Source organism: Hemicordylus capensis, chromosome 2 (genome assembly GCF_027244095.1).
Source record: "Hemicordylus capensis ecotype Gifberg chromosome 2, rHemCap1.1.pri, whole genome shotgun sequence".
Lineage (NCBI taxonomy): Eukaryota > Metazoa > Chordata > Lepidosauria > Squamata > Cordylidae > Hemicordylus > Hemicordylus capensis.
In genome coordinates, this window is record NC_069658.1 from 286115387 (window position 1) to 286126850 (window position 11464).

Consider the following 11464-nt stretch of genomic DNA (forward strand, 5'->3'; position numbering starts at 1 on the left):
CATCAGCACAGGAAAAAATACATTAACTGCATCAATATACTTGCAGTGCCTTCTTCAGATTTACCAATTACCTACCATATTTTTTTCACAATGGATGCCAGTGTTGTCCTGTTGTGGAACTAAGAGATCTGGGATAAAACATAGACAAACACTTGGTTAAGAAATTACTGAACTCTGTGTGTGTGTGTGTGTGGCGGGGGGGGACCTACACTTTTGCAATATGTGCCAGGGACTGGGGGAAGAGAGTTCTGCTGGGCGGGGTCCTGACTTTGTTTGTCTGTCTCTGCTCCACTCCCTCCAGGTGATTGGCTGCTATATAAGAACAGGCTGCACCAGGGGCGCAAGCCACTTGGTGAGAACACATGGGCTTTCAAACTTTCAACTCCCAGTTGTGAGGCAAATGGCTTTGGGAGCTTTTGAACTTGGACAAGTGGGCATCTCCAAGAATGGGCAGACTCGCGAACATGCCCTGCTGGCCTACACCCTGAGGGTGAAGCAGCTCATTATTGGGGTGAACAGGATGGACTCCACAGAGCCCCCCTACAGCAGCAAGTGCTATGAGGAAGTGAGCATCTACATCAAGAAGATTGGCTACAGCCCAGGCAAACCTCTCCACCTGCTTCTACTGTAGGGTGACTACAAAATTGGTGGCATTGGCACTGTCCCAGAGGGCAGAGTAGAAATGGGGTTCACAAAGGCTGGCATGGTGGTCACCTTTACTCCCAGCAAAGTCACCACAGAAGTGAAGTCAGTGGAAATGCACCACAAGGCTCTGGCAGAAGCATTGCCTGGTGACAATGTTGGCTTCAATGTGAAAAACGATGTGAAGAACTTGTCAAGAGTGTATCTAGGCTAGTGGAGGCAGGGCACGTGCCCCGGGCGCCACTTGAAGGGGGGGCGCCATTTTTTAAAATGAAATTTTTTTTAATGGCCACCGAAACCAAAATGGCCACCATGCATGCTCAAATGGCCTCTGTGGGGCCCTAGGCCATGCCAGACCTCACAGAGGCCATTTGAGCATGTGTGGTGGCCACTTTGTTTTTGGCAGCCATATATATATATATATAGCCACCGCACATGCTCAAATGGTTCCTGTGAGGTCCTAGGCCTTGCCAGGCCTCACTGAGGCCATTTGATCATGCATGGCAGCCTCCAAAATGGCCACCACGCTGATCTTTGCGGGCGCAAACAGGCCCTAAAATCAGCCTGGGACGGGCTGTGGCGGTGAATTAAGAGGCCAGCGGGGGGAGGGGGAACCTTTGCAGACCCCCCCTAGCCTTTAGGAAGCACCCCAAAGGGGCTACAGGTAAAAAAAAATTAATTTAATATAATATAAGTCACTGTACACATATTCAGTTTGGCACTATGCACAGAGAATCAGGGCTTGTGAATACTGAGCTGAAGCTTATGAGCTAGGATTGTATTCATTTGCTCTTACTTTGCTTCTTGTGATAAGTGAGTAAAATGTGATGTCTTAATAATATGGCTATTAATGGTGAGTTTGTCTTTGAATCAGTGTGAGTATTAGTATTAAGTATTAAGGCTACTGGAAGTTTCTTGCGCTCTTTCTCTCATTTTAACTGTCTTTCTGAAATACTAGAATATATTCCAAGCAGTGACACAGTTCACTCTGCATATCCTTTAATTATTTTCAGAGTATCTGGGAAAAGTCAAATTCTCGATTTATTTTTAAAACTTATGTAATAGTGATGCTACAATGCATAGTAGAAAATTAGACAGGCACTTCTGTTTAGTTTTTCATGTACACCTCCACATAGTATTTGGGTATTTCATGAGCCCCAGCATACTGAAATTTGTATTTTTCCAGCATTTTTTGGTCTGGCTATGTCCACTGCTAAATAGTTTTTGAAATATTAAAAAATTAATGAGCTTGACTTGTACAGTATTTTTGAGCTGATACTATGGTAACGTTATCTGGAAGATGCGTGTCAGATGCTTGGACAGGGGGAGCAATTTCAGTGCTTGCCCTAGGTGCTATTTTCCCTAGATACGCCTCTGGAACTTGTCCATGAAAGACATCCACTGGGGACAGCAAGAATGACCATCCAATATAAGCCAGCACCTTCACTGCCAAGGTTATTGTCCTAAACCATCCTGGGAAAATCCAAGCTGGCTATGCCCCAGTGCTGGACTGGCACACAGCCCACATCTCTTGCAAGTTTGCTGAGCTGAGGGATAACATTGACCATTGGTCTGGCAAGGAAGCTGGAAAACAATTCCAAAGAACTGAGGTCTGGAGATGCTGCCATTTTCCAGATGATCCATGTGTGTGGAGAGCTTCTTGGCCTATCTTCCACTTGGTCACTTTGCTGTCTGTGTCATGAAGCAGATGGTGGCTGTGGGAGTGATCAAGGCCATTGACAAGAAAGTGTGGCTGCCACAGTGACCAAGTCAGCTGTGAAAGCCAGAAAGAAGTAAAAGCTACCAGCTTTTAAAGGCAACCAACATGAAACGCTGCAGAACAGCTTTCAGGATCCAATGTGAAAGTAGCAACTTCAGAATCCTCCAGATAAGCAAGCTGGGGGAGAGGATTGACCTACGTTCAATTTTTTTAAAAAACAAAACAAAACAGTATATGAATAGTAGTAGTAGTAGTAGTAGTAGTAGTAGTAGTAGTAGTAGACTGGGGCCTCAGAAGCAGAGAGAAACAAATGGAGCATCCCTTGCTTTTGTCAAGGAGTCAGCGACATAGAGCTGTATGACTGATGAACTTGTGGGCCTGGTATTATTGAAACAGAGGATCTGGGGGAGGTTGGGGTGGGGAGATGTGTCTGGAAGAGCAGAAGAGTGGGGATTGTCTGGGGGAGATTATTCCATGGGTAGCGTGTAGAGGGAGATATGGTGGTGGGAGGTGGGCAGGCCATTACGAGCGAAACAGGCAACTGAGGCCTGTTCCTTTTCCCAGCTCTTCTTCCAGCTCTGCAGCCCCAGGGAGTAGGAGTGTGCATGGTTTTGGTCCGGCATGATAGACCAGACTGGTCCGGAGGTCCGGAGGTCTGGCTGGGCGGGGGACTGTGACTTTAAGCGGGGGGGTGGTAGTACTTCCCTCCCCGCCGCACTTCCCCCTCCGGCGCTGTTCCTTTTTAAAATCTTCTTGGGGCGGCAGAGCAACCCTCTGCCGCCCCTGCCCCCGCCGTCGTTTGAAAAGCTTTAACAGAGACGAGCGCTAGCGGCACGTATGTGCCCTGCGCGGCGTGCGCGCTTGTCTCTAACGCTGCAGCGTGCGCGCCGATGTATGCGGCGTGCACGCTGCAGCGTCAGAGACGAGCACGCGCGCCGTGCAGGGCGCATACGTACCACTAGCGCTCGTCTCTGTTAAAGCTTTTCAAATGACAGCGGGGGCAGGGGCAGCAGAGAGGAGCTCTGCCGCCCCAAGAAGATTTTTTAAAGGAACAGCACCGGAGGGGGAAGCACGCCGGACGGGGGTAAGTATTACCACCACCACCACCACCACCACCCCCCGCTTAAAGTCACAGTCCCCCCCTGCCGGACCGGGGGGGACTCCGAGCCACGCACAGCCCTACCAGGGAGCTCAGGGGAAACTCCCTGTAGGATTAGGGAGCAGCTGCTGTATGCTAAGTCAGTAAATGCTAAAACATCTCTCATCTATGAATTGATTGTGGATGAGCATGCTGACCTGGTTGGATGAGTGGGAAGGGGTCTCTTTCAGCTTTGTCTTCCAGGTTTTCTGATCTTGTAGCAGCCCCACCTTGAGGGTTGTGGAGGGGGTGTTGTGGTCATCTATTGTGACATCTTTCCCCTTTCCAGGTGCCTGATTAGGCAATCCCAGAATTTTGAGTATTTGTCCTTGAGGGTGGCCCTCCAAGATGGGCTGTGGATTCTGTTCGTGTACCGACCACACCACTTCACTTCACTTGAGCTGGTGGGGGTGACCTCTGAGGTGTCTTTTAATTCTCCCAAGCTTATTGTCATGGGGGACTTTAGTGTAGAAACGGCTTGTAGGAACAGCTCAGGATTTCATGGCCTCCATGGCAACCATTGGCCTATTGCAGTTAGTATCAGGCCCTACCCACATAGCAGGACATACTCTCTATTGGGTTTCTGCTGACCAGGGAATAAATGGTCTGGAGGTAGGGAGTTTGAGATAACTCCCTTTGTTATGGTCAGATCATCATCTGGTGGGGTTTATTTTGACGCTCCATCTACCCTCTGAAGGGGTGCTGGGCTCATTAGAATGGTCTTCTCCAGGAGGCTTATGGATCCGTGTGGTTTCCAGATGGCCCACAGGGAGTTTCCAGTGACCAAAGCTTTTTCGGTGGGAGGTGAGCAGGGTTAAATGGGGAGGCTGGACAGGGATGTGGACTTGCTTTCATGCAGAAAATTGGGGGTGTCGGGGGGGGTGTCTCTGGGTTTTTTTTGTTGCTTTCTCAAAACTGCTGCTTACAAGCAAAGGCTAAACGTGGCAGCCTGAAGCGCTCCAGTTTGCAGACCAGTAACCTTACAAAAAGATCGAGAAAGGGATAGGCAGGCAGGAGCTGCTAAGAGTGTACTGAAGAGATGGGTGTGTTCTTAGAGGTTCTTCTCTGTTGTGTTCCTTGGGACACCCTGTCATTCTGGAAAGAAATCCCTCAGAGCATTCAAAAACATACCGTGTAGTAGCAGGACATAGGGTGCAGACCTGCCTGCATTTATGTGTGAGTCCCTCACAGGCAGGGCCTTGCAGCAGGGCGTTGGGGTGCTGGTTAAGTTTGACACAGTCATCTGGCCTCTTCCCCCATGAGACACCCAGCCTGCTCTTCCCACCAGACCAGGAAATCCACCTATTGGATCAAGGCAGGGCAGCCAGCCTCTTTGCATGCTGGAACAGTGGTGCATGCATGGTCTCCCACTTGCTTGCTGTTCTCAGCTTTTCAAGAGAAAGTTTCACAGTGGTTTTCAAAGAAAAATAAATAATAAGATAAACATAAGAACATAAGAACAGCCCAGCTCGATCAGGTGCAAGGCCCATCTAGTCCAGCATCCTGTTTCACACAGTGGCCCACCAGATGCCGCTGGAAGTCTACAGGCAGGAGTTGAGGGCCAGTATTGGAACTGGTACTCAGAGGCATCCTGCCGTTGAAGCTAGAGGTGGCCTATAGCCAGTGGCGGCCCATGGACACACCTCCGGGGGGGGGGGCAGGAGGCAGCTTTAAGAGTAAAGTAATTTGGGACTCACTTCCACCTCCACAGCACCTGAAAGCTATTCGGAGTCACAACGTGCCACCCAGCAGCCCCTACAGCGGGGAAGCACCTCCACCACTCACCTGGCTGCTGGTGGGGGCTCAGCTCCGTGGAAGCCAGGTGAGTGGCAGAAGTGTTTCCCCACTGTAGGGGCTGCTGGACAACACACTGTGGCTCCGAATAGCATTCAGGTGCTACCGCAGCAGAGGTTTGTCCCAAGTTACTTTACTCTTAAAGCTGCCTCCCACCGCCCTTCCAAGGCACGTTCACGGGCTGCCACTGCCTATAGCGCTCCGACAAGTAGCCATTGATAGACCTCTCCTCCATGAAGTTATCCAAACCCCTCTTAAAGCCATCCAGGTTGTTGGAGGATGTCACCACATCTTGTGGCAGAGAATTCCACAAGTTGATGATGCATTGTGTGAAAAAGTACTTCCGTTTTTTGGTCCTAAATTTCCTGGCAATCAATTTCATGGGATGACCCCTTGTTCTAGTGTTATGTGAGGGGGAGAAGAATTTTTATTCACTTTCTCCATACCATGCATGATTTTATAGACCTCTATCATGTCTCCCTGCAGTGGTCTTTTTTCTAAACTAAATAGTCCCAGGTGTTGTAGCCTTGCCTCATAAGAAAGGTGCACTAGGCCCCTGATCATCTTGGTTGCCCTCTTCTGCACCTTTTCCAGTTCTACAATGTCCTTTTTTAAAGATGTGGTGATCAGAATGGTATGCAGTACTCCAGGTGTGGCCGCACCATAGTTTTGTATAAGAGCATTATAATATTAGCAGTTTTATTTCCAACCCCTTTCCTAATGATCCCTAGCACGGAATTAGCCTTTTTCACAGCTGTCGCACATTGAGTCGACATTTTCAATGACCATGACCACAAGATCCCTCTCCTGGTCAGTCACTAACAGCTCAGATCCCATTAGCATATACTTGAAGTTAGGGGTTTTCGTCTCAATGTGCATCACTTTAAACTTGCCAGCACTGAACTATGTATGAATAAATTAAAAAGCACCGTTCCCAGTACAGATCCCTGCGGGACCCCACTTCTTACTTCCCTCCATTGTGAAAACTCTCAATTTATACCTACTCTCTGTTTCCTTTCCTTCAACCAGCTGGCAATCCACACATGTACTTCTCCCCTTATCCCATGAAGGCTACGATGTTCCCCTGTCCTCAAACGGATCACAATCTAAAAAGAAATGCAAGGTAACACTAGCATCAGCCTTTGAAGAAATGTTGTGCTGGGGTTGGAATGGGCTAATTGTTCTCTCCATGATAAAAGAAGAAGAAGAAGAAGGGATTCACCACTTTAAAAGCTGCCTTTCTACTCAGTTAGTAGGAGTAGCTGCTAATTTAGTAAAATTAGTTAGCTAACTGCTAATTGAGTAAAGTTAGCTAACTGCTAACTTCTCACTGCCTCCTCCACCACCACTACATTTATTTATTTATTTGATTGATCGATTGATATACTGCCCTTCCAAAAATGGCTCAGGGCGGTTTACATCAAAAACAAAAAGAATTAAAATCAATTTACAAAATTAAATTAAACAATTAACATCATTTAAACATTAAAATCATTAACATTAAAATCATTCAGAACCAACATTAAAATCTTAAAACCATAAGTCTAATTAAAAGCCTGGGTGAATAAAAGTATCTTCAGTGCCTTTTAAAAAGTTGCCAGAGATGGGGAGGCTCTTATTTCAACAGGGAGAGGATTCCAGAGTCCAGGGGCAGCAGCGGAAAAGGCCAGTCCAGAAGGCCACCTGCCAAACTCATTGGAGGCAACTGGAGACTAAACTCTCCAGATGATCTTAACAAGTGGTGGGGCTCATGGTGAAGATAATAATAATAATAAACAGCACCTTGTATTTTGCCCAGAACTGGATCAGCAGAGAGTATAGTTCTTTCAACACAGGCGTAATATGGTCTCTCCTAGATGACCCAGGGACCAACCTGACTGCCACATTCTGAACCAACTGCAGTTTCCAGACTACATGCAAAGGCAGCCCCACATTGCACTAAACTAGCCTAGTGGTTACCAGCATATGTGTTGGGAATTCTCTCTGGTAAGAAATACCCTTCTATTACAGCAGAGTGCACAGAGGCACAACACAGTGGAGTCTGCCTAGGCATGCGTGTATGCTGAGAGTGAAAGAAAAATGGAGCCGGTTCATAGTTTCAAATCAATATAAGGAGTCTTTATTAGTGAACTCTATTCTAGATGTAAAGTGGAGAGATAAGATCTCTAATCTAGCTAGCTAGCTGGATGGATGCACATGGTGCAGGGAGAGAGGAGCATATGTGTTGCAAGGGAGAAGAAAGGGAAAAGAAGAGGGAGGAAGTGGCAAGGCAGGCAAGAAGGAAGGAAATCCTTGAGAGTAGCAATCAATCAAAGAGATAATGTCAGAGCAGTAGAGACCAATGTCTTGACCCTTCTAGCCCTCTGACTCACTAGTCTGTCCCACTCTGTCATTGAGACATGAGACAGTGCAGAGTCCTTCACTTCCAACAATATGTACCACCATTTTGAGGTCCTTCATCTCAAGAAGCGGATGCAGCTGGCGTATCAGCCAAAACTGATAAAAAGCATCTCTGGCTACCACCTGAACCTGGGACATCAGAGAGAGGTTTGGATCCAGAAGAACCCCCAGACTGTGTACCTGTTCCTTCAGGGGGAGCGTGACCCCATCCAGAACCGGCAGCTCAACATCGTCTCCCAAGTTCCTGTTGGGAATTCTCTCTGGTAGGATAAACCCTTTTTCATTATAGCAGAGTGCACAGAGACACAACACTGCGGAATTTAGTTAGGCTTTGTGTGCATTCTGTTTTGTATGTATGTAGCAGTCATGATGCCTTCTCCCCAGAGTTTCTGTGGGAGGTGTGCATCAGCAAGCATGCATCTTACCATGTCCAGGAGGCTTCTATTTTCTGACATTTCATTCTGCGATGGGTTGGAAGCTACCTTGGTTTGATGCACGATTCCATGTTCTCTCAGGAACTGCTGTGTGGCGCTGGGCATATATCTTCCTCCATTGTCTGTGCGTAGGATCTTTGGCTTCCACCCAAATTTGTTGCTTGCCATGGCCACGTAGTCCTGGAGTTTCTCGAGCATCTGTGATTTCTCCTTTAGCAGGTGTGTATCATGAGAAATGGTCTACAAATGTGAGAAAAAATGTGAAATTACCTATGGTTGCTGGTAGTGGTCCAGATATATCGCTGTGGATTAGCTCCAGGGGTCTTCTGGTCTTCCTTTCACTGTGCTTAGGAAATGGCTTGTTAACTGCTTTGGACTCAAGACAACAAACACAGTTAGTTACAATGTCACATGGTACAAAATCAATGCCATTAGCTAATCCCTTTTCCTTCATGTTCTGGATTGACTGATAGCTCCTGTGTCCTAGGCATCTATGCCACAGTTGCAAGCCGTTTTCATGCGGGCATGACTTAGCAAAGTTCACTTCATTAGGCTGGTATGCCTCAGGTTTGGACCAGGCTGATCTCTCTCTGTCTGTCTTTGATACAGGTTGCTCCTGCACACTGTATAGGCCTTTGCATTTAGAACCTACAAGGCAAACGTCTCCATTCTGGGTAACAACACATTGTCCATTTTTAATATACAGTTCACAGCCTTGTTTCTCTAGATTGGATATTGAAAGCAAGGAGCTTGAGAAGTCAGGGATATACAAAACATCTCTCACAAAAAATGGTTTAACTGATCCATCCAATAACTTGCAATACAAAATTCCTTCACCTTTCTTCTTTGCTTTAATTGTAGTATTATTGCCCAAATGAACAGTCTCTTCAGGAATATCAAACAGTTCAGTATAGAAATCCAAATTATTTGAGATATGGACCGAAGAACCACTATCTAAAATGAACTTTTCATCGCTTTGCAACAGGCAAACATTGAAATTCTTATTTGAATACCTTTCTGTAAAGTCAGCTTTCTTCGTCTGATTCTTGGGACAGTTCACCACCTTGTGGCCAAATTGGTTACACAGAAAACATCTAAAGGCATTAGTCCCAGTTGGCCTCATTCCAGGAGCAGTCGCCCTGCTGGCAGTCATGTGACCTCTCTCTCTGGACTGAGTTTCCTTGGCAACGAAGCCAGACCTTTTGGTATGCAAATGTGAGGGGCCCATGCAGTTTCCTCTTGCAGCATTTCCTCCCCACCTTGGGTTTCCTCTTAAAGCAACCAGTTGTTGCTTTAAGAGCAAAGTTATTTGCCAATTCATCTTCACATCAAGAATTCAAAACTTTTCTTCTGTTTGCTTCAGAAGATAACATTTCCACTGCTCTCTCAAAGCTTAGAGCAGTGTGGGTTTCCAATTGGCTGATTATACTGCTATAGCTGGGGGGCATGCTGAGGAACAGAGCTTCCAGCTTCTGACTCTCTGTAAATTCCTCCCCAGCAGCTTTAAATTGAAAAAAGAAATCTTCCAGCAGTGCTACATGCGTGGCAATACAGTCCCCCTCTTTATACTGGAGATCCTGCATTTTCTTTCTCAAGTTATAGGTGTATGTCCACCCCTTTTTCATATGCAAGGAATCTAGCTTGCTTGGCATTTTCTTTGAGGTCTCAAGATCACATATAGCAGTAGGATAGTTTTTACTCACAGAAGCAGCGATAGGGCTTCAGCTTGAGCATCTTTGAGCACTCATGTTTCTTTAGCAGTCTTCTCAGCAGCTGTAGTTCTATCTGCGGGGGCGGGGTGTCTTCCTCAGTTACTTTCTGGTGTCCTTCTACTCTCAGTGCAAGCCTCAGTCAGGTTTTCCATTCCAAATAACTGTCTGCGTTCAGGATAGTCAGCCCGAGTTTTCCCTCTAGGTAAGTAGCCATCCTCACTGAGCTCCTAGAAAAGGCAGTTGCTGTAGATTAGCAATTCAAAGTATCCATGCTAGATCTCACTGGATTTCCTGGAACAAACCTAACTCTCTAGTGGCAGTACACACAGCTCAAAATACTGGGCTCACATAACCTGTTGGGAATTCTCTCTGGTAGGAGAAACCCTTTGTCATTATAGCAGAGTGCACAGAGGCACAACACAGCGGATTTTAGTTAGGCATGCGTGTATGCTGAGAGAAAAGTAATTTGGAGCCAGTTCATCGTTTCAAATCAATATATAAGGCATTTATTAGAGAACTCCATTCTAGATAGGAAAGTGAGGAGTTAGGATCGCTAATCTAGCTAGCTAGCTGGATGCAGATGGATTCTGCATCTTCTCTGCACACATGGTGCAGGGAGAGGAGCTTGCTTGCATGTTGCAAGGTAGAAGGAACAGGAAGAGAAGAGGGAGAGAGGAAGTGGCTGGAAGGAAGGAACTCCCTAAGATTAGCAGTCTACATTCCAAAGGGATAGTGTCAGAGCAGTAGAGAAGGGATAACCAATGTCTTGACCCTCTAGCCCTCTGACTCACTAGGCTGTCCTCCATTGTCTTTGAGACAAGAGACAGCGCAAAGTCCTTAACTTCCAACAGTTCCGACCCCGCACAATAGGTACCTCCGTCTTATCTTGATTCAGCCTCAGTTTGTTTCCCTCATCCAGCCTATTACTGCCTCCAGGCAGGCATTTAGGGAGGGTATGCCTTCTCCTGATGATGTTGACATGGAGAAATAGATTTGCATCATGATGTAAATAGATTTACATCAGCGTATTGATAACATCATGCACCAAAACATGAAGGAAGGAAGCTGTACCTGCTGGGCCCACCTATCTGTGCTCCTGTATCATGTGGCTCTGCAACCTACCACTAAAACAGAACCTACACTCTGACTTCCCACTTGGTTGGGTGGTCAGTAGGAAGGAGAAGGAGACAGAGGAAGGCAAGCTGCTCGTGAGAGCAAAATATTCTGAATGAACAAAATGTTTCAGCTGCTCCCCAGAACTTCGGACACCATAACACATGCAGAAAAAGTTGTTTGGTCCCCAAATAGTCTCTATTCCGCCTAATGAAAAAAAAAGTTCTTTGATCTAGTTTGAAATAGTTGCATGTCCTCTATAAAAGTCCCTACCTGGCAATGCTATTGGTAATCTGAAACCGGAGCACTCAAATGGCCATTGTGCATGCACGGCCGCCTTCAAAATGGCCACTGCAAGCTGGGAGAGGGACGGAAAGGCCCCCAAATGGCCCTAATTTTATTATTTTATTATTTGTTTGCTTGTTTTCTATACTGCCCTTCCAAAAATGGCTCAGGGCAGTTTACATTAAAATAAAACTAAAATCAATTAACTGCTAAAATCAAAAACAGT

The 11464-nt window shown here is 46.4% G+C and overlaps 1 pseudogene; it reads left to right on the top strand.

The window, feature by feature from the left end:
- The first annotated feature begins 400 nt into the window (after nucleotides 1-400).
- Nucleotides 401-2439, top strand: LOC128343982 (elongation factor 1-alpha 1-like; annotated as a pseudogene).
- The last annotated feature ends 9025 nt before the right edge of the window (nucleotides 2440-11464 follow it).